The sequence below is a fragment of the Rutilus rutilus genome (genome assembly GCF_951802725.1).
Source record: "Rutilus rutilus genome assembly, chromosome: 20".
Lineage (NCBI taxonomy): Eukaryota > Metazoa > Chordata > Actinopteri > Cypriniformes > Leuciscidae > Rutilus > Rutilus rutilus.
Genome location: NC_140225.1, coordinates 3781850 through 3806038, shown reverse-complemented (window position 1 = coordinate 3806038; position 24189 = coordinate 3781850). Strand labels below are relative to the sequence as shown.

Here is a 24189-nt window from a genome sequence, read left to right as displayed (position 1 = left end):
TACCTTAAACAAAAGCGCTGCTTTGCACTCTAGTTGCAATTCTGCAACACACTTACTCCTTTATGCAACACACTTGGTCCTGCATACTAAACTGTATTTCATACATAAGACACTTCGTTCAAAAATGAAATCTCAGGGTGCCATTTGGAAAACACATGTATCCAAAATACAAAACACATCGGGTAATTGCAACCACTCAAATACACACCTGAAGGCACTTACTTGCAAAACTGAACACCAATCAGCCAGCTACAAAAAGGAGGAGGAGGAGGAGGACGAGGACGAGGACGAGGACGAGGAGGAGGACGAGGAGGAGGACGAGGACGAGGAGGACGACGAGGAGGAGGACGAGGAGGAGGATGACGAGGACGAGGACGAGGACAAGGTCAAGGTCGAAGAGGCCATGCACGGACCCCTATTTCTGATGATATAAGAGCAACTTTGGTGGACCATGTCATCAACCATGGCTTGACTATGAGGGAAGCTGGGCAGAGAGTCCACCCGCATCTAAGCCGCTTCACAGTGGCATCTGTAATAAGAACATTCCGACTAGAAAACAGGTATGTCTTCACCTCTCTACCTTCTACTCTACTCAGATGGTATACAGCACTGTACTACAGTATATCACATTACCACATCACGTGTACAGGGTATTGCAGGGTGCTAATGCTCCTTTTGCAGCCAAAGTGGTAGTCTTTGTGAAACATACTGTACCATGATTCAGGGGTGTCGGACTGGGGGTAAAACCAGTACTGATTACCAGGGCCCCAAGGGGAGAGAGGGCCCTTGAAAAGTCTGGAATATATTTTATTTGGAACATGGGGGCCCATCAGGACTGCCTATACATAGGGCCCGGGATCTTGTGCTACGCCCCTGCCATGATTACTTACAGTATAACCATTTTTAAACCCTATAGAGGAATTCTTTTCGGCTTGGAGATGGCGTGTATATGACCGCCAACCACATGCCCGCATGCCTCTTCTGCAGGCAATGGAACAGGCCTGCGGCGACATTCAGGTGACAGCAATCCATGGATGGTTTCGACATGCAAGGGGATATTTTCCCCGGTGCCTAGCGGGAGAAGACATTGCTTGCGATGTCGATGAGGTCCTGTGGCCAGACCCCAACAGACGGCGGGATCCATGAGCCCACGTATGCACAATTGCCATGATTTTCTGTGGTTACAGCATAGTGTTTTTTCTATTATTATTATTTATTTCTTTTTTGCTTTATCTGAATTCATGTTACTGCAATATACAATATTGAGTAGGCCTATTTGCTTTTTTGGTTGTTTGAAAATGTGCCTCCTGAAAATATGCCTTCTGAATAAACAGTGAAAATCAAAGACTGCAGTGTTTTATATAAAGTAGACTAGTGTGTTCCCCCTGATCTGAAAGTGTATGCATATGATGCAAGTATGTGTCATTTTGTCATCAGAGTTACATTTTGACAAAGGAATGTTAGGTTTTGATAGTAGAGTTTCAATTTGACACAGATGTGAATGGTATATTTCCCAGTGTTGTGTCATGTTTACTTGTGTGTAGAGTTTTGGCACAATGAGCGAAGTTTTGCAAAATGTGTTCAAGCAACGGGCAAAAACTGTATGTGAGTATAGGAGATCATAAGTCTGAGTGGACATCCATGACATGCGGAGTCCCTCAAGGCTCAATCCACTTCTGTTCAACCTGTATATGCTCCCAATGAGCCAAATAATGAGAAAGAACCAAATCGCTTACCACAGCTATGCAGACGACACACAGCTCTACTTAGCCCTATCACCTAACGACTACAGCCCCATTGACTCCCTGTGCCAATGCATCGATGAAGTAAACAGTTGGATGTGTCAAAACTTTCTTCAGTTAAACAAAGACAAAACTGAAGTCATTGCGTTTGGAAACAAAGATGAAGTTCTCAAGGTGAACGCATACCTTCACTTTAGGGGTCAAACAACTAAACATCAAGTCAGGAATCTTGGTGTGATTCTAGAGTCAGACCTTAGTTTCAGTAGTCATGTCAAAGCAATAACTAAATCAGCATACTATCATCTGAAAAATATTGCAAGAATAAGATGCTTTGTTTCCAGACAAGACTTAGAGAAACTTGTGCATGCTTTCATCACCAGCAGGGTGGATTATTGTAATGGACTCCTCACTGGCCTTCCCAAAAAGACCATAAGACAGTTGCAGCTCATACAGAACGCTGCCGCCAGGATTCTGAGCAGAACCAGAAAATATGAACATATCACACCAGTCCTGTGGTCTTTACACTGGCTCCCAGTTAGATTTAGGATTGATTTTAAAGTATTATTACTGGTATATAAATCATTCAATGGCCTAGGACCTCAATATATTGCAGATATGCTCACTGAATATAAACCCAACAGATCACTCAGATCACTAGGATCATATCAGCTAGAAATACCAAGGGTTCACTCTAAGCATGGCGAGTCCGCTTTTAGCTATTATGCCAGCCGCAGCTGGAACCAGCTTCCAGAGGAGATCAGACGTGCTCCTACAGTAGTCACATTCAAATCCAGACTCAAAACACATCTGTTTAACTATGCATTTACTGAATGAGCACTGTCCCAATGTTCGTCCGACTGTTTGTACTGTACTGTATTTTATTTTTTGTTTTTCTAAACTGTTTTAATTATTCTTATTTCTTTTTATTTCAAGAAATTTCAAAAATCAAGAAGTTTCAACCCAGCTAACACAGAACGTTCCCCTAATGTTATTTTTTGGTTATTTTTTTGGGAACCAAATACTTATGTTAGGGGAACGTTCTTTTTTGGTTTTATTTTTATGTAACAATAAAATAACGTTCCCAGAACGTTGCTGGGTGGTTACCATAAAAAATAACGTTCTGGGAACCATAAACTAACATTCTGAGAATGTTCTGGGTACCAAAAACTAACGTTATGGGAACCCAAAATTGTTAGCTGGGAAGAAATGTGTTTAAGCAATGGAGAAAAATAGTAAATAACTGTATTCAATTCTGTAAAAATAAGGGAAAAAACTCTGCATGCTGTGTGTTATTTTCTACATAAAATTGTCATTTTAGGCCAATAAAGTCAGTAAAGGGGCAGTCGTGGCCTACTGGTTAGGGCTTTGGGCTTGTAACTGAAGGGTTGCTGGTTCGATCCCCGACCAGTAGGAAAAATGTGGGCGGGGGAAGTGGTAGCGCACTGTTCTCCCATACCCACATCCACAGCTGAAGTGGTCTTTCTAAAGAAATAAACTGAAAATGTGTTGTTTGTTTGTGAAAATGTTAACTTTTTAAATTTCAAAATATATTTCAAATGAAACAATTTGCAAAAGTTAAAACATATATGAACATATATTTACATATATTTAACTAAAATATATTTATTGGGCCAATATCAAATATTTGCATATATTCCAAAAATATATTTATTTTGTGTATGGGTGTGTACAGTTTTGCAGTGACAGTTCAACAAATATGACTCATGTGTTAAAACAGGGAATAGTGTTTAGGGAAATGGGTGTGCTTTCTGATAAATGGCATTATGGTTTTGAAATTTTAGTTCAAAAGCCTGGTTATAGTGTTTAAGCAATCGAGAAAAACTGTACTATGTACTGTCTGTAGTAAGTGTAACACTGAACCAAAAAAAAAAAGGCCTAAGTCATTATGATGAATGGAAAAGAAGTGTTTTCCATTCCTCATAGTGTTTTACATTGAGGACATCAGTGTTCAACTGGTTCTTATAAATGTCTATTCATATGATGGTCTGTGTGTGTCATTTGAAAACAAAATACCATTTTGAGAAGAAATAACATTGTTTTGAATGTAAAGTTTCATTTTGCAGGAGAATTGAGGGGTTTTGCCCATTGTGTGTGTTTTTTTTAATTTGTGTGTAAAGTTCTGAGAATATGAGGCATGCTTTCAGAAAATGTGTGTAAACAATCGAGAAAAACTGTAATAAAACACAACAATAAATCTAATAATTGCACTTAGTGTTAGGTACGTGCCACGTAATATGGCCTAATAGTCCTAGGAAAGCAACTATCTGTCATTTTACATTGCAGTCATTTAAATGTAAGTACAGTATTTATTAGCTGTGTGTCATAATATAGTGAAATATGGTAGCTATACTGTTGTGTATTGGGGAAAAGGTAGAGGAATTACTATGATCAAAATACATTTTCGACCCTTCTTTAGCAAGCTAAACATTTTATGACCATATATTTTGTCATATATTTTACATTACATGTTATAAATGTAAATATAATTCACACTTAACATCATATATTTTTGTTATTTCAGAATATATTTCAAAATGATAAATATAAGTGAAAAACAATGCAAATATATTTCAATACATTTGGAATATATGCCACATATATTTTTGACACTTTAAAATATATTTAAATATATTTCTTTTGTGTATGGGTAGGAGTTGTAAATGAATTTCTGATTTTGGATGTGGAGCTCTCACGTGCCCGAAGGCACATTGAATCATGACGTACCTGGCAAGACAGAGGAACATGAGTTGAGCACATGGCAGGGCAGCAATCTCTGTGTCATGTGAAATGAAATCAGAGCCGCTCGGTCACCCCTCGGCCTGTGTCTACTTAGAGGACCTATTTAAACCAGAACACCCTACAACCTGAATGACAAACCATTAAAAATGCCTTAGCAACTCCAAAAAGATCTTGGCGACACCCCGAACATCTTACAAACTCTAGGAAAAGCATATCAACACCTGCCAACCTAACTGACCACAATACCACTCACATTTTCATGAGAAAATGTAAAAAAAAACATTCATACTGTGGCACTGCTGTTTACCCAGCATGCTTTGTGGAGTTTGAGCTGTTTGCTTGCCAGGAATATAAAGGTGTGTAAAACAGGTTTAGGTGGTGCGTTCATAGTTGATTGTATTTGCAGACTATGCTGTAAATTTGCATGTTATAATGTTACCATTTTCAAGATTTATATTTCAGATATAAATGAAATGACTTTGCAGCTCGTCATAAATCCAGCAGGTGCCTAGGAAAAAAATAACAAATAATCTAATAAAATTAGATGAATCCAGCACACTGCTATAGCTTACAAGTTTCGGTCATGAGACATTGTTTTCCTAGATTTACAGCCTAAATGTGTAGTGCCTGCTTGCTGACCATGTTAGTCCTATACTTGTATTATGCTGTTTGTACTTTTTTACTTCAGAGTTACTTCATGTTGTAGCACAAAATCATTAATACAATTCTAAATGATCAGACAGAATTTGTGGTGCAATTATTAAATGATCCATTAAAATTTGCATTAATTTGAATTGAATTGCATTGACATAATTGATTAATAGTTCTGGACAGGTATTTGTAAAATCTGATTAAATCCAGAATGTCAACAGAAATTAATGAACCGGAACGAAAGCATTGTCAGATAAAGATGTTTCCTCAGACAAGATTAGTAAAACTAGCAGATCTCACGGATCTCGCATTAGGAGAAAGCACGCAAGCATGTAGCAGACCGTTCCTACATCCCTGATTGTTATCTCCAGGCATGACCAGGGTCGTCCTGCTTAACCTTCTGAGGGAGGAGTATCCTGACATCCACTCAAAACACACCGTGCTCCATTGTCCTCATCCCCCTATCACCTGAGGCACAGCAGCCAAAGACAACAAGAGGAAACTTGGTGCAACAACCCACTGACCCATGCTGCATGGGACTCTGAGACAACCTGGTGAACCAGCGGACAACATCATCCAGGCTCAAAGAACCTACTGGACCATCTGATAAAATCAAAAATCAGACATCAAATCGTTTAGAAAAGAATCAGCACTCCTCTTTCGCACCATGGGCCCATACGACCGGTGCAATGCAGCGCCATGCGCGACTCAAGAGTTTGTTGCTAGTTTCAGCCCGACGCAGTTATCATTTTCACGTCCTGCGTCATGTTGTTTAAATAGCAAATGCATTTGCGCCCATTTGTGCGGCCATGGGCTGCTGGTCTGAAAACGAGGTGTGTTCTGGCGCATTGTTGGCGTGTTGCTATTTTGAAACCGACTGAAATCTGGTCTTAAGTCAATGGCGCAGTATTTTCTTTGTTATTTAAAGAGCGCTTTAGTAATGTGTGCCTATAGGCGGGTCCACAACGCAGTACACTCTTTTTATTACACACACATGGACGCGCAACAGCAAAAAGACTAGCCAAATATTAAAAATAAAAGGATTACACTGTAAAAGATTAATATTGTGTACATAAAGATATGGTGGAACTTACTTGTCCCGTAGATGATCTGCTTATGCTTTAACCTCGCACACGAGTTTCCTCTCTGGAGAAGAGTTCTGTCACGGTTTATAGATTCGCTGTCTCTTTTCTTGTCTCGTGTTTATGTGTGTGTGTGTTCAGGTGGGCGTGGTCGCTGTTCGCGGCCGCTGATCCGCACACCAGCTGATTCTGATCAGTGCGCCAGCTGTTACTGATCAGCGTACCCTATTTAGTCTCTCTGTTGTTGCCTTGTCTTTGTCAGATCGTTGTGGATGTTCATGCTTGTGTTTCCCTGCCTGTCTCCTGTGTTCCTTGTGATCTCCGCGTTCAGCACTCCCGGTTCGTCACTTCGCCGTTTTCTGGATCTCCTCTCCCGAACCTTCATCATCATCTTCATCATCATCATCTCTTCTCCGGAGAGATCGGGTTGTCCTCAGCGTCCCTGTGCTGCCAAGGGCTTAACTGGACTTTGCACACCACCACGATCCCAGCATCTGATCTACTCTCAATAAAGAGATTTGTATTTGCAATTGAATCTTCTGGTTTTCATTACAGAACGATCTGACCAACATGGATTCAGCAAATGCACCAGAACTGAATGAATTCTTGTCCCGAAGCATTTCCAGAATGGATCAACAAGAGGAAAACCTGGCCGTCACGGGACGAGCGGTGCAAGCCTTGGTAGCACAGGTGTCCGAGCTCACCCAACAGCTCCAACATGTAGCTAGTCCCACTGAGCCCAGCACACCGCCTGTTCTCCCCACACCATCTACAACCAGCCGCCAACCTGAACCACACTTACCGACTCCTGAATTATATTCCGGTGAGCCGAACTATTGTAGAGCATTTTTGACGAAATGTTCTATGTTTTTCTCCCTTCAACCACAGACTTTCTGCACGGAGGAATCTAAGGTGGCCTTCGTGCTGACCTTACTTTCAGGACGGGCGGCTTTGTGGGGAACGGCGGTGTGGGAGAACCAGCATCAATGCTGTTCCTCGTTCCAGGCACTTTCCGACGAAATGAGACGGGTGTTCGACCGAGCAGTTGCAGGACGGGAGGCAGCACGTCAACTCGCTGACCTTCGTCAAGGTAATCGATCAGTATCGAATTACTCGATTGACTTCCGTACCCTGGCTGCCGAGTGCCACTGGAACGAGGAAGTGCAGTGGGACATGTTCCTGCATGGGTTGGCTGACCGCATGCAGAAAGAGATCTTCACCCTGGACCTGCCTAAACGACTCGACGGACTCATTGATTAGGCGCTGAGAGTGGATACTCGCTTACATCGATTGGAACAGCGGGCCAGAACAACTCTGCTTCCTGGTAACATCGAAAGCCCTCAGCACAGCGGCTATGATGCGGTCAGCCCTATTTTCGATCACGAGCCCATGCAGGTGGGTAGAGCTCGGCTGTCCCGGGGGAGAGAGAGCGTTGAAGATCAAGAGGTCTTTGCCTTTACTGCGGCGGAGCGGGACACCTCTTGAACACCTGCCCAGTAAAAGAAAGAGCTCGGCAGTAAACGGGAGGCTACTGTCGGGCGGGATCTCCATGGGTAAGACCTCATCCTCTACTCTCCTTCCGGTAACTGGACAACCCGGTCATACCACTGTCAAGCTCTTCTGGACTCGGGAGCGGAAGGTAACTTTATGGACATTACACTAGCTCAAAGACTCAGGATACCTATCACTTCTCTCAAGGATCATATTTCAGTCAGCGCACTCAACGGACAAGTACTCCCTGACATTACACTCACCACTCACCCTCTGACACTCATCACATCTGGCAATCACACGGAACAAATAACATTTCTCCTTCTGGACTCACCCCTGGCTCCCATCGTCCTCGGTCATCCATGGCTAGTACAACACAGTCCGAGGGTTGACTGGGGACACAGTTCTGTTTCGTCTTGGAGCACTCAATGTTATGCGTCTTATGTCTGCCTGTTCATCTGTGTCTAGTTCTGTTTTTCAGAGGGAGGCGGTGAATCTATCTAACGTGCCCGCTGAGTACCTTGACCTGGAGGAAGTATTCAGTAAGTCCCGTGCTACTTCTCTACCTCCGCATCGTTCCTATGACTGTGCTATAGATTTACTCCCAGGTAAGTCTCCGCCTAAGGGCAAGCTTTACTCACTTTCTGTTCCGGAAAGGGAGGCCATGGAGAAATATATTTCTGATTCTCTAGCCTCTGGATTCATCCGTCCTTCCTCTTCTCCAGCGGGGGCGGGGTTCTTTTTTGTAGGTAAGAAGGATGGTTCTCTGCGACCTTGTATTGATTACCGAGAATTGAACAACATCACGGTAAAGAATACTTATCCTTTGCCGTTGATGTCTTCAGCTTTTGAGAGGTTGCAGGGAGCATCCATCTTCACAAAATCAATATCATTTGGTTCGCATCAGGAAGGGGGATGAATGGAAAACCACGTTCAACACCCCCAGGGGCCATTTTGAATATTTGGTTATGCCCTTCGGGCTGTCCAACTCCCGGTTTTCCAAGCACTCGTCAATGACGTGTTGAGATACATGGTTGACCAATTCATATATGTCTACCTTGATGAGGTTTTTTCTTCTTCTCTCCAGGAACACGTTCAACACGTCAGACGAGTGCTTCAGAGGTTGCTAGAGAATGGGCTTTTTGTCAAGGCGGAGAAATGCGCTTTTCATGCACAGTCTGTTCCTTTCCTAGGTTACATCATCTCTTCTGAGGGAGTGTGTATGGATCCTGACAAGGTTAAGGCTGTGATAGATTGGCCAAGTCCGGATTCCCATAAGGCCCTACAGCGGTTTCTGGGGTTCGCCAATTTCGCCAGAACGACGTTCAGGTGGTCCGATACAGCCGAGGCTGTATTCACCAACCTAAAGAGCCGCTTCGTTTCGGCTCCCATCTTAGTCGCCCCTGATCCCACACGTCAGTTCGTGGTGGAGGTCGACGCGTCAGAGGTGGGGGTAGGTGCAGTTCTTTCCCAACGCGCTTCCTCAGACAACAAGATGCATCCTTGCGCATTTTTCTCCCATCGTTTATCACCTGCCGAACGTAACTATAACATTGGTAACAGAGAGTTGTTGGCAGTCAAGTTGGCGTTGGAGGAGTAGCGTCATTGGTTAGAAGGGTCGGGGGTACCTTTTATCGTTTGGACTGATCACAAGAACCTTGAATATATTAGATCTGCTAAAAGACTCAACTCCAGGCAGGCTCGATGGGCACTTTTTTTCGGACGTTTTGACTTTTCTCTCTCGTACCGCCCCGGGTTCCAAGAACATCAAACCCGATTCTTTATCTCGCATTTTTGATCCATCCGAATGCCCGGTTACTCCCGAGTGCATTTTACCCGAGAAAGTAGTTATCTCCACACTCACATGGGAGGTCGAATCGAAGGTCAAGATGGCCTTAGAAGGGGTAACGCCTCTGCCCGGTTGCCCACCGAGTCGATTGTTTGTACGGGAGGAGTTACGGTCTGAAGTTATACGATGGGGTCATTGCTCCAACGTGGCCTGTCAGCCAGGAGTAAACCGCACCAGCTGTTTAGTAAAGCAACGATTCTGGTGGCCATTAATGGCTCGCGAGACTCTGCTCCAGGTGGGGGCGCGCACCAAGGCCAAGGCCGATCGCCACTGGTCAAGGCCTCCCGTATACGTTGTCGGTCAAAAAGTGTGGCTTTCAACCAAGAACATTCCACTCTGCTCCGTGTCTAATAAATTAGCTCCCAAATTCATCGGCCCGTTCACTATCACCAAGATCATTAGTCCGGTGACAGTCCGCCTCAAACTTCCTCCGGCGTACAGGAGAATTCAGCCCGCCTTTCATGTCTCCAAATTGAAACCTGTTTTTCGTTTTCACCTTAATCCGCCGGCCCCGGTTCCCCCACCGCTGCGACTCGTAGACGGGGAACCTACATATTCGGTCAATCGTATTCTGGACTCGAGGCGGAGGGGACGCGGATTTCAGTACCTGGTGGACTGGGAAGGTTACGGTCCGGAGGAGAGAAGTTGGGTTCCTGCTAGGGACATTCTGGATCACTCCCTTATCGATGATTACAATCAACAGGAAAGTTCCTCTGGGAGTGCCAGGAGGTGCTCCTAGGGGGAGGGGTACTGTCACGGTTTATAGATTCGCTGTCTCTTTTCTTGTCTCGTGTTTATGTGTGTGTGTGTGTTCAGGTGGGCGTGGTCGCTGTTCGCAGCCGCTGATGCGCACACCAGCTGATTCTGATCAGTGCGCCAGCTGTTACTGATCAGTGTACCCTATTTAGTCTCTCTGTTGTTGCCTTGTCTTTGTCAGATCGTTGTGGATGTTCCCGCTTGTGTTTTCCTGCCTGTCTCCTGTGTTCCTTGTGATCTCCGCGTTCAGCACTCCCGGTTCGTCACTTCGCCGTTTTCCGGATCTCCGCTCCCGAACCTTCATCATCATCTTCATCTCTTCTCCGGAGAGATCGGGTTGTCTTCAGCGTCCCTGTGCTGCCAAGGGCTTAACTGGACTTTGCACACCACCACGATCCCAGCATCTGATCTACTCTCAATAAAGAGATTTGTATTTACAATTGAATCTTCTGGTTTTCATTACACGTTCAGTCTTTCCACTTGCAAATTCCGCCATGTAATTAGAGAATCCGCCATGGCAGGAGTGCAACTGGCTTTTAAAGGGAATGTGAGATGAGACTCTGATTGGTATATTGCACGTTACGCCCAAAACACATCCATTACTCATAAGAGAATAGGGACAACCCTTTTAGACCATGCGCCGGGAGCGCCGACCATTTTTCCCGTCGTTAAACTAGCAAAAGTGGATTCGGACACGGCCTAAGTGAACTTGCGTCGTGAGCTTTAGACAATGTGCTTAGATCATTAAAATAGGGTCTGATGACTTCATCAAAAACACAAACAAACTCATGTCCATTCACATCTAGTTTTTTTTTTTCCTCAGTCATCTTGTTTTCCAATACAAATATCTTAACATTCTTAAATCAAAACAAAGACTTTAACTTGAAAAGCAAAATATTTTGTTTTGTTTCACACATTTACTTGAAATGCAAAATAACATAAAATATCAAGGCTGCATCCGAAATCACATACTTGAGATGCATACAAGACCTATGCATACAAGACCTATGTCCAAATTCACAGTAGGCAACTAATAAAAGAGTATACAAAATTAAGCGTGTTTATGCCTTGAACATTGGTGGGGTGAGGTTCTTTTTTTGGGGGTGGATTAAAAGAATTAAAAAGGATTTAAGGGAATAAAGAAGAAGAAACGGATGAGTTATAGGTCTAATTGTATAGGTGTGAACTAATCAATTTAAACTATTTGCAAATAATATTTTATTTTAAAATATGCACACATGCAATCCTATTCGTATGTCTAATATGTCAAAAACACCAAACATTTCTGGTCTCGTTACATTCAGTTATGCATTGCATGAATCATGTATATGATACCATATTTTCACTTTAAAGTGGCAACATTTGATAAAGTTCAATAGTTTTCATCACTGGATATTACTGCGGGTCGTTTAACATTTCTATCGTAGAACAGCTGGCAAATATTAAATGTTTAGTTACTTACATCTTACCATGCACACTTTCACCATTAAAAATAAAGCATCACATTTGACTTCACATTTATCTACAGTAAAGCCCGCTTTCTTTGATTTGATTGGCCATCTCGATCGTTTTGACATCGACAAGCACTGTTAGATCGGCTGAGACAGAGCAGCCTAAAATTGAACTTTTAAAACTTTTTGTCATAAAAAAAAAATCTTTTTTTTGCAGCAATACTTCTGCTAACCTCCATTCCTTGATTAGTGTTGACATTAGAAAGACCTTTGTGAGGTAAAAACAAAACTATAGCTTCATATCTGCTTTCCTCTATGCAGTTTAAGAAAAGATGATGGGAAAGGAAGATTTGATTTGAGTTCTGACGTAGTACAGACTAGACAAGGCAAAATGGGGAGATAAAGTGGTAGAAATAAGGTCTCAGCAGTAAAATCACATGCAGAATCAAGTTGCAAATAAGGTCTCAGCAGTAAAATCACATGCAGAATCAAGTTGCAAATAAGGTCTCAGCAGTAAAATCACATGCAGAATCAAGTTGCAAATAAGGTCTCAGCAGTAAAATCACATGCAGAATCAAGTTGCAAATTAGGCATGATAAACACACAACATCAATGACTTTAAGTCTAAAGTCAATACATCACATGACTGTTGCCCTTTAGGCAAATTCACCAGAGAAACACAATAGCTTGACTCTTATGAGGTTAGTCTTATGACCTTCCATTTAAACCACCCATGTCAGAAATGATTAAACATTCTTCATGCAACATCCGTATTGACATAGTGAAGATGCCTTTAAAGTTGCATCCACTGCAGTTGGAAGGGGTTGTTGTACAATAATATGAGCCAGTGTCTGGAGTCAGAACCTAACTATGTTTTTCTCTGATTCTCCTCTGAACTCTGGCAACAACAAGGCATTTTCACCCAGAACTGCCCTTTCTTCGGAACATTAAACAGATATTTCTGAAACACTGATCTCACTGATCACTGATCCGTCTGGCAACAACAATCATGACACATTCTGATGCTCAGCTCAAAATGGAAAGCAAGCACATGCTGGTTTTGAAGTGCAGTTTGCTTGAAACTTCAATGTTTAATATTATTATAAATTAAAAACACTGTAGTGTACACTAATGAAAATTTGAGGCAAATGTGTGTGACTTGTATCGTCATCCTTAAACTGCTTATATTCCTCTGGACTGGTTGCCCTGTCCGCACTGTTGGCAGTCCAGATGACCTAAGAAACAAGGCCTACACAAACTTTGGAAACTTTTACAGACCGTTATTCAGAAGCGTGCTCTTTGCCCCATGACTGGACACAGTGTGCCGGCTGTTCTGAAACTCATTTGAAACGACACTTTGGAAAATCTTGCAGAGATGCACTCAGGAGCATCTGGCTTTTATTTAATTAGTTGTGGGATGGTATGAATTACTGACAAAACCCCCCACTTTGGGTCAAATTTGAGCCCCATTGATGTTTCTAAAGAAAATCTTGTTACAACCATTAGGGTCCAATGACACTAAAAATTCAACTTAAGCAAAAAAGCCTTTAAGTGTATTATGAATAAAAGATGCATTAGAGAACAATATGTGATATTTACATTTATACATTTGGCAGAAGCGTCTTACATTGCATTTCAAGGTACACATTTACTTTCTTATCAGTTCTATATTTAAAGGCATGATACATTTTAGAAAATGTAAAATATTTTGGGGTTTATATTATAGAGCTGGAGAAAAGTAGCACGTATTCTACAGTTAACACTGGTGGTTGAATGTGTTAAAAATAATGCAGCATCCATTTTTCACTTCTTGAGGCTATGATTATATTTTTCCACACTTTCTGCAGCTAGTGTTATATTTTATTTTATATTATGGGTGTACTGTGTACTTTATACATACACACACACACACACACACCCACACACATATATGTACATATAGGCCTATCTCCCGTTCCAGCAGATCCCCCCCAAAAAAGTGGCATGGTACGGTTCGGAATTAGGGTACCATTCACAACGTCTGACAATGGAAACAGCAAAAATTGTGTAATTTTTTAAACATTCTGATGTAACCGATTACCTCATTTTTTTGTAGTTTTGCCAACTTGTTCAGGTTTACATGAGGGAAAATACATTTTAGGTCCCATTTAATCCTATTTCTGCCTTCATCCATTCATTTTAAATTGTCCTGCGGTGTGACAAATTAATTTTCCATGTAGTCTTTCAATTAATGAGTTCATAAAAAATGCATGCATAATAATTAGCAAAATGCTTCTTAAAATAGTTTTGCATGGATTTGAATGACACACACACACACACACACACACACACCACAGGACATATCAACATTGCAAACATATTTCATGTCAAACAACCAATTTCAAATAAATGTCCATTTTTATCCATATCCATATTTGACAGTGTCCGCCACTGTCTTCACTAACATTGGAAGTTGCATAAAGTGATTGCCACTTTTTATTATGTGTACAAGTTACTTTTATTGTGCGTCTTTATCTCATTTAAAAGTGTTTTTTATTCGTGTGGTTGGACGCTGCAGAGACATTTATTTTATTTTGCAAGTTAATTTGTGTAACACTCTTTAACCTCTGGCGGTGTTCATCCTGATCTTTGGCTTGAGAGCTTGACAGTATTTTTAGCTAAAGGACATGAATACACATGAAATCTGAGCAGGTATATATACAGTGAGGAAAATAAGTATTTGAACACCCTGCTATTTTGCAAGTTCTCCCACTTGGAAATCATGGAGGGGTCTGAAATTGTCATCGTAGGTGCATGTCCACTGTGAGAGACATAATCTAAAAAAAAAATCCAGAAATCACAATGTATGATTTTTTAACTATTTATTTGTATGATACAGCTGCAAATAAGTATTTGAACACCTGTCTATCAGCTAGAATTCTGACCCTCAAAGACCTGTTAGTCTGCCTTTAAAATGTCCACCTCCACTCCATTTATTATCCTAAATTAGATGCACCTGTTTGAGGTCGTTAGCTGCATAAAGACACCTGTCCACCCCATACAATCAGTAAGAATCCAACTACTAACATGGCCAAGACCAAAGAGCTGTCCAAAGACACTAGAGACAAAATTGTACACCTCCACAAGGCTGGAAAGGGCTACGGGGAAATTGCCAAGCAGCTTGGTGAAAAAAGGTCCACTGTTGGAGCAATCATTAGAAAATGGAAGAAGCTAAACATGACTGTCAATCTCCCTCGGACTGGGGCTCCATGCAAGATCTCACCTCGTGGGGTCTCAATGATCCTAAGAAAGGTGAGAAATCAGCCCAGAACTACACGGGAGGAGCTGGTCAATGACCTGAAAAGAGCTGGGACCACCGTTTCCAAGGTTACTGTTGGTAATACACTAAGACGTCATGGTTTGAAATCATGCATGGCACGGAAGGTTCCCCTGCTTAAACCAGCACATGTCAAGGCCCGTCTTAAGTTTGCCAATGACCATTTGGATGATCCAGAGGAGTCATGGGAGAAAGTCATGTGGTCAGATGAGACCAAAATAGAACTTTTTGGTCATAATTCCACTAAACGTGTTTGGAGGAAGAAGAATGATGAGTACCATCCCAAGAACACCATCCCTACTGTGAAGCATGGGGGTGGTAGCATCATGCTTTGGGGGTGTTTTTCTGCACATGGGACAGGGCGACTGCACTGTATTAAGAGAGGATGACCGGGGCCATGTATTGCGAGATTTTGGGGAACAACCTCCTTCCCTCAGTTAGAGCATTGAAGATGGGTTGAGGCTGGGTCTTCCAACATGACAATGACCCGAAGCACACAGCCAGGATAACCAAGGAGTGGCTCTGTAAGAAGCATATCAAGGTTCTGGCGTGGCCTAGCCAGTCTCCAGACCTAAACCCAATAGAGAATCTTTGGAGGGAGCTCAAACTCCGTGTTTCTCAGCGACAGCCCAGAAACCTGACTGATCTAGAGAAGATCTGTGTGGAGGAGTGGGCCAAAATCCCTCCTGCAGTGTGTGCAAACCTGGTGAAAAACTACAGGAAACGTTTGACCTCTGTAATTGCAAACAAAGGCTACTGTGCCAAATATTAAAATTGATTTTCTCAGGTGTTCAAATACTTATTTGCAGCTGTATCATACAAATAAATAGTTAAAAAAATCATACATTGTGATTTCTGGATTTTTTTTTTAGATTATGTCTCTCACAGTGGACATGCACCTACGATGACAATTTCAGACCCCTCCATGATTTCTAAGTGGGAGAACTTGCAAAATAGCAGGGTGTTCAAATATTTATTTTCCTCACTGTATATATATCCATCATTCAGTGGAATACACACATGAATCCACCCCGACACGATCTCGTTTTGCAGGTTAGTGAAGGAGACGCCCTGATAGGGTTTCTTCTTCCAGATGTTATTGTGCTGCGTGATATCGTGCGTCACTGCGCAGGTTTCAGACCGAGATGATTTACTGGCCCAGGGAATATCTGTTGCTGCTTATTGTGGCATTGTCACTGACATTGCTTTACCCTTTTGTTTGTTATTGTGTAGGGATTCAGTCCCATGATGCATCTCTGAGTGCTGTCACATTGTGGTGTGGCAGAGAGAGAAATATAATGTGTATACTGTATGTGTGTACTACATGCCTTAATTCTTTGTGGGTGGCATAGATTCAACAAGGTGCTGGAAACATAGATTTTGGTCTATATTGACATGATAGCATCACACAGTTACTGCAGATTTGTCGGCTGCACATCCATGATGCGAATCTCCCGTTCCAGCAAATCCCAAATCTGCTAAACTGGACTGAGATCTGGTGACTGGAGACCGTTTGAGTTTAGTGACTCGCTGTCATGATCAAGAAACCAGTTTGAGATGATTTGAGCTTTGTGACGGCATGTTCTCTCGAGGAACGGTGCCTTAACGCGGCAAGAGAGTTTGTGTACGTCTGAGAAGCTGATCGCTATACCGTTGAGAGCCTAGTGCTCTCAGAAGGGTCACCCAAGGCGGGAAGACTTCAGTGGAGACGTCAGACAAAACCCGTTTCGAAAGGTCCCCACATGACCTTTTCAAATAAATTGTGATCCAAGAAAGCAACGGGATTATTCCTCCCTTGAAAACTTCAATGATGACAAGCAAAATCAACAAAGGCCCCCTTACGAAAAAGAAGTTTATTCAAGTGTGCTATTAGTATACTTCTTTTAAACAAAAAAATAAGAAAGTATACTTTCAGTCTACTTTTTATATACTTCTCAGAAATATACTCTATGTACTTCTCAGAAATATACTTCAAATTCCACTTAAGTATACTTGACTTATACTGACAGAAAAGTCTAAGTATATTTGGCCTCGTTGATCGAGATATACTTAAAAGTATAATTAAGTATTCTAAGTATTCTTGGCTTGTACTTGTGTTTACTATTTTGATTGAGTAGCTTATTAAATACTTTTTTAAAAACATAATATTACACACTGTCGTATAAACTAACATGTTCAGCTTTATATAGTAACAAACTTTCGGGTGGAATAGCTTATAGAGTAAATAAAATAAGCATGGAAAATAAGTTTATTCAAGTGTTCTATTAGTATACTTCTTTTCAACTAAAAAGAAGAAAGCATACTTTCAGTCTACATTTTATATACTTCTCAAAAATATACTTAATTACACTTAAGTGTACTTGACTTATACTGAGAGAAAAGTCCAAGTATATTTGGCCTATACTTGTACTCAATCTTTTGATCGAGATATACTTAAAAGTGAAATTACTCAAAGTATACTTGGCTTGTAGTTGTGTTAACTCTTTTGATCGAGTAGCCTATTAAATATACTTTTTTTACATCGTTTTTCATATACAGTCTTATGAAACTTTGTTTGAAAATATTGATTAAAATATTGATATAAAACAGATATGTTTCTAATTCTGCGTATCTGAATTTTTGTGTAGGCTAGTCCACTGGTGTACATAGGAATTTACTTTAATTCAACTTTTCCCCACCATTGACTGAATTTTCCAGCTATCCATGTTTTCACTGGTATAGGGTAGGGGGCGCTATGACACATCTTCTAGTACAGAATCTCTGGATCAAAACACAGGAGAAGAAGAAGCTGAAACAAGTGATAGAAGATTGCTCACTCAAATGTAAAATAATGTGATCATCAAACATTAAACAGCTTGTAAATCAAAACTGCTTAATGTTTCCAAATGAAGCGTAACCCATTAAGAGAAAACGACTGAAGCTGTGGGGGTGTCGGACTCGATCTACTCCACCTGTGTTTGATCATCATTCTGAATCTGATCAAGGCGTGTAGTCTTTGACAAAAATGTGATTTTGTTTAAAATGTTGCCTTTCTTTATGAAACTTACAGACATTCAAGTGTTGATAAAAAAGGATGCATGAAGCTAAAAATTAAAGTAGAGTTAAAGGTATTTTTCAAGTATAAAAAATAACATTTGAACATAGTAGTATAGTGCAAAAATTGTATATAAATAGTAAACTATAAGTATGATGTTAAGTTCACTTAAAGAACACTTGTAGTATAAAACTACTAAACTAGTAGTTTACTGAGAGTACACTAAAAGAAAACTTTCTAATATACTTGCGGTATAATACTACTAAACTAGTAGTTTACTGAGAGTACACTAAAAGAGCAAAAATAATATATAAATGGTAAACTATAAGTATGATGTTAAGTTCACTTAAAGAAAACTTGTAGTATAAAACTACTAAACTAGTAGTTTACTGAGAGTATACTTCAAAGTTGCTACAAGTATTAAAATAGTAAACTACTAGTATACTCATAAGTTCACTTGCAGTACAAATGAGAAACATAATTATGAACTAGTTGTGCACTTAAAGTTTACTACTGTTACACTTATAGTACACTTAAACATATACTTTTATATACTTCAAGTGGGCCAATTTAGTCCCAAGCGGTATTAAAATAGTACACTTACAAGTTTACTACTAGTACATATTGACATTAGTATACTTACTACATAAAGTATACTTAAAAATATACTTGAACATTACTCAAGTATACTTCATAAAACGAACTTGAAGAATACTTTTTTTTCGTAAGGGTAGAGACGTGGACACTGACAACAACAGCAACAAAAAGGCTCGAAGCTTTCGAAATGTGGCTGTATCGAAGAATGCTGACAATCCCATGGACAGCCAAAACCACCAACACACAAGTTCTGCAAGACGTGGGCACTGACAGGCAACTGCTGAAGACCATCATTAGCAGGAAGTGTCACTACTTAGGCCACATTGCCCGAAACGACCACAAATACCAGCTATTAAAGCAAATCCTGCAAGGAAAAATCGAAGGGAAAAAACGACCAGGACGGCCAAAAACGACATGGCTCAGTAATATCAAAACATGGCTACAATTAACAACAGCACAAACTCTATACGCCGTGCTAGACCGGGACCAATATCATCGTGAAGTCGCACACGCCGTTAGGCAGCACTAAAGAAGAAGAAGACGGCATGTTATCCAGCTGGAAGTCATCAGATGATGATACACTGTGGTCATAAAGACATGGATATGGTCAGCAACAATACTCAGGTAGACTGTGGCGATTAAATGATGCTCAATTGCTCATAAGAGTGTGCCAAGAAGACATCCTGCACACTATTACACCTCCGGCAGCCTGAAACGCTGATTTAAGGCAGGAGGGATCCATGCTTTCATGTTGTTACGCCAAATTCTGTCCCGACCATCTGAATGTTGCAACAGGAATCGAGACTCATCAAACCAGGCAACGTTTTCCCAATCTTCTATTGTCCAGTTTTGGTGAGTCCGTGTGAACTGTAGCCTCAGTTTGCTGTTGTTATCTGACAGGAGTGTCACTGGTGTGTGTCTTCTTCTGCTGTAGCTCTTCTGCTTCAGTGTTGGACATGTTGAGCGTTCAGAGAAGCTCTTCTGCAGAGCTCGGTTGTATCGAGTGCTTATTTGAGTTACTGTTGCCTTTCTATCAGCCGAACCAGTCTGGTCATTCTCCTCTGAACTCCGGCATCAACAAGGCATTTTCTCCCACAGAACTGCCGCTCGCTGGATATTTCTCTTTTTCAGACCATCCTCTGTAAACAAATAGTTGTGTGAAAATCCCAGTAGATCAGCAGTTTCTGAAACACTCAGAACAGTCCGTCTGGCAACAACAACCATAACACGCTCCAAGTCCCTTAAATCATCTTTCTTCCTCATTCTGTTGCTCAGTTTCATCTTCAGCACATCGTCTTGACCATGTCTACATGCCTAAATGCATTGAGCTGCTGCCATGTGATCGGCTAATAAGATATTTGCATATAAATATATATAATGTATATACACACACACTTGTGAAAATGGGTAAAACACTAACTCTTACTCAAGGGTTAAACATCACAGCTCTACATCATGAGACTCAACATCATGAGTTTCACATAAAGGGCTTCTTTAACTGTTTTCACAAACTATCTATTCTTCAAAATCTATATATTTTTATATTTAAACGCAGGTCCATGAGTTTCTTCAGACGGCTCTGCTGATGCATGCTCATTCTTTCTCACACAAGCATGAACTATGTTGCTTTGTTGTCTGATTCTTCTGGTGTTTTGACTTTTTGTGTCCATATGTTTAAAGTGAACTAAAATGTTTTGTTTATTTAACATTGTCTGGTGTTTTCCTGATTCTATAGTTATAAGGAATGACAATGTTTTTCCATCTGTTCTTCCGTTCCTCGGCTCACTGGTCCGGAGTCTCCGCTGGACATTTCAGATGTTTTTACAAAGGCCCACTTGTGGAATCTGCAGCTTTTCTGCGCTTCCTTCACATGCTCGCCTTCCTCGGCCCTGAACTCTCAGTCGCTCTGTAGTTTTCACTCTGTCACGTCTTGTTTTCATAACCCCCAGCTTATGTCCCAGTGAGCAATGGGAATCAAAACAGTAGGTACCGCTCTATGTGAGACGGTTTTCTATAAACACGGATGTTCAGAAATCTTTACCGCGGAACCCAAAAAGGCCATTTTTTTATCTTGCGAAGGAAATGTATCTACATAAATGCACTTCATGGGTTTTGACTCTTATGTTCAGGGTCTAAAATTAACACACTAAGTGCAAAATGTGTATTTAATCCAGCACTGCTGAATGTTTATGAATTAACTGAATTAAATAGCCTAATAATTGCAATTCCAATTTGAATGAAAGGAGAATGAAAGAAATTCAGGACGGATGCATTTGCACATCTCTGCTATGCAGTTACAAACAAAATGTTTGCCTTGATAAACCCAATAACTATTCACTGTTTCTTCTCTGACTGAAACCTGAGCACTGAACTTTCCAACAGCAAACTTTCTGAGATGAAATTTATTTGAACCTCGTATTCCACAGGCCTCATTTATCTATCAAAACATCTCCCTGCTTATTATTCTAGAGAGAGTCAAAAAACGATTTGCATAGCCGTCATTCATCAAATATTTGCAGGTTGTATCCTTGTTTTCACAGCAATGGAAAGGCCCGTTCCTTAAGACGATTAATTCCTCTCATCCCTCCAATAATTAACAGCCAGGCAACGGGGTCTCCTGGCTCGTTCCCAGAGAAAAGACACGGGTCATGCGTGTCTTCTCAACACTCGAAGAACAAAGTGCATTGGGTGGAGTGGGATAACTGAGGTCAGAAGAGGTTAAGAATGTCGAGCTAATTAATTTTAGGCTATTGGCAGTGGAAGGTTATCGTTGCACCATGTGTTACATGTCTTAACCTCGTGGGCGAAGGCAGGATTTACTGTTTGGGTGGGCCTCCACTAATATTGGTGGGCAAATTTAAAGGTGAAGCGTAAAATCTACACAGCACTTATGCAAACAATAACAAACAGGTCTCTAATCATAAGCCACAGCAAACAATGCCCATGCATGCATGATTGACAGTTTAAGGTCAATATTAGTGTAACCAAACCTGCAATGAAAGTGATTGAGGACAGATGCTTTAAAGTCACCATAGCAGGCCTCCTTTACCCTCATTCACTATTCCCTCCACTAATATCGTTCACTTGAAGGAGTGAATGAAAACGACACTGAGTGCCACTTATGCATAGTTTGAGCTTGCTGTTTAATAATCATTTGAAACTTACAGCAAACTGGCAGCTCAGTAGTAATGAAAAGATTTGTCTTTAACTTAACTTTATAAAACTTAATTCAACAATTAAATAATCAATTAAAAAGGATTTTATACTTGTATGATATTACGCTGTAGCCACATTGGATGGATGATTCATCTTCTGGTCAGACACGGGAATTCATTCTGCATGACCCTCACAGTGCATTATGGGTATTCTCTAGGCGGTGAGCATACATCGGTTGTACACTCGTTATCGCGGTGCATTGTGGGATTGAATGAGTGCACTCGATAACGTCCACTATGGTTTCGAACACCACAACAAATGGCTTTCCCTTCAAATAATTCCCTAAGAGTATGGGGGAAATTTCGGACAGAGCCCGTGATTTTTTTTTAATGGGATATTGCACTATTTATAATATAAATTATTTATTCATGCATATCATTATTTTTGTAATGCATGTGCTCTCTCTAATCTTTACTTAAAATAACTTCCCCTCCCTCTTGCAGTGACATCTCTTCTCTTCTGTTTACTGGCGTGAGGACGGGCAACCTGTCACTCACATGAGATTGACCACCACAACCATCCAATCAATTCCTCAAGGTCAAAATCAAGTCCCGCCCCTACATTTCTTCTTGTTTGAGAAGACAATATGGAAGAATAGACTATCGCAACTTCTGTTGCATGGCGGCTTTAACACTCCAAAAATGAAAACAGCAAAAGCACCATAAGTATCATAAATGTGTGCAGTATATTCCACATCATCGTCTAACCCAGGCTCTGCTTGTGATTGCAGATGGCTGAGTCTGACAGAGGACGTGCTGGTATTTAAGAAGTTGGCTTCATTCAGAACTGGCATTGATAGCCACTGGGGGATTTGAGGTCACGTACTCTGGCACCAGTGAAACACTGCTATTTCGTTTCTGTGCATTTCAACACACTGCATCGAATGAAGCTTCTTAACACCACATTCATGAGAATCTGCCAGACAGATATTTTGGGGGATTTTCTCACGGGATCGCCTGAGGAGGTCTGACCTGAATCAGCATGTGTCCGGCGTGCAAATCCGCCCACATTCAACTGACAACAAGTCTTCTTATTCGGTCGCTTAATTTATTCAAAATCTGACAAAGCACTGCTTCTACTACTTATCGTTAGTCTTTTCTTAATTGTATTTATTATAATTAGCATAAATGCATTGAAATGTATTATTATTTTAATTTAACGCATTATTGTACAAAAAAAAAAAAAGTCAAATGTACAAAAATGTTTAGTAGCCTACTGTATATATACAGTATGCAGAAATCCAATTAGAAGGTCGACAGTGTTTTTTATTTTTTTTTAGATGTTCGACAGTGTTCGTTTTCAAACAGTCCATGTCGTGACGCAGACAGTGTTCCTTCGCGCGTGCACAGCTGGATTATACTGTCATTGTCATTGACAAGCGTTCTCTACAGTGCTGCAGTGTTATTACTTACATGGTTCTTCGCGTTTTCCTGAAACGTCCTGCATGTCATCGCGCAGAGTTTGCAGAATGTGCTCTGTGATTGTTGTCACAGCTCTGAATGTGATGACTGCGTCGTACTGCATACGCAGTGTGAAGTTGCTCCAAATTCCTCTCTGAATCAATGGCTCTGTCAGTGGATTTCAGCCTGGTTAAGCGCTGCATGCTTTACATAATTATCCGTTTGGATTAAAAATCGTCAGAAACACGTCATTACAACTGATACATTTTAGACATTAAGTTACAAATTACAACGCAACAGTGCAGGAGGTTGTAACAATCTGTGAGAGTGGATGAAAAAATAACATGGATATATATATATATTTTTTTTTAATTAAATTTATATAAATTAACAAGCGTGCTGTGATTGTGAAATAATTCAGTCTTTCAATCTGAGCTCATTAAACTGGCTTTGCTATGCAAAATAAAAATGCCTTTCCAGCTCACGGTCTCAGAACTTTCTGACAAGGTTCTCTTAAAGTTGTACGTTCGTTGAGTAATGTTGGTTCTGGTTTTTAGAAATGTTCTTAAAATGTTGGCAGAAAAACTTTATTTACACTTTGTTCATTAAACGTTTTATTTGGACGTCCCTCTATGTTTCTTTTTCTTTTTTCTTTTTCTTTTTAAATGTTAGCTACTACTAGGCTACTTATGTAACATAATGTTTAAAATGTAACATTCCCAAAATTATAGAATATAATGTTCCCTTAAAGGGACAGTTCACCCAAAAATGAACATCCTGTCATCATTTACTCAACCTCATGTTGTTCCAAACCTGGATGAGTTCCTTAGTTCTGTTGACCCTG

At 40.7% G+C, this 24189-nt stretch overlaps 1 protein-coding gene across 2 annotated transcripts in view; it reads right to left on the bottom strand.

Moving 5' to 3' along the window:
* The window catches only part of slc29a1a (solute carrier family 29 member 1a), a 59109-nt gene extending 35414 nt beyond the window's left edge, over positions 1-23695 (bottom strand). Inside the window, exon 1 of one of the 2 annotated variants that reach the window (XM_084391580.1) lies at positions 23358-23695. The gene's annotated coding sequence lies outside the window, so the exon portion shown is untranslated. The remainder of the gene's footprint in view (positions 1-23357) is intronic. The other variant, XM_084391582.1, reaches the window with a different exon arrangement.
* Positions 23696-24189: the final 494 nt, after the last annotated feature.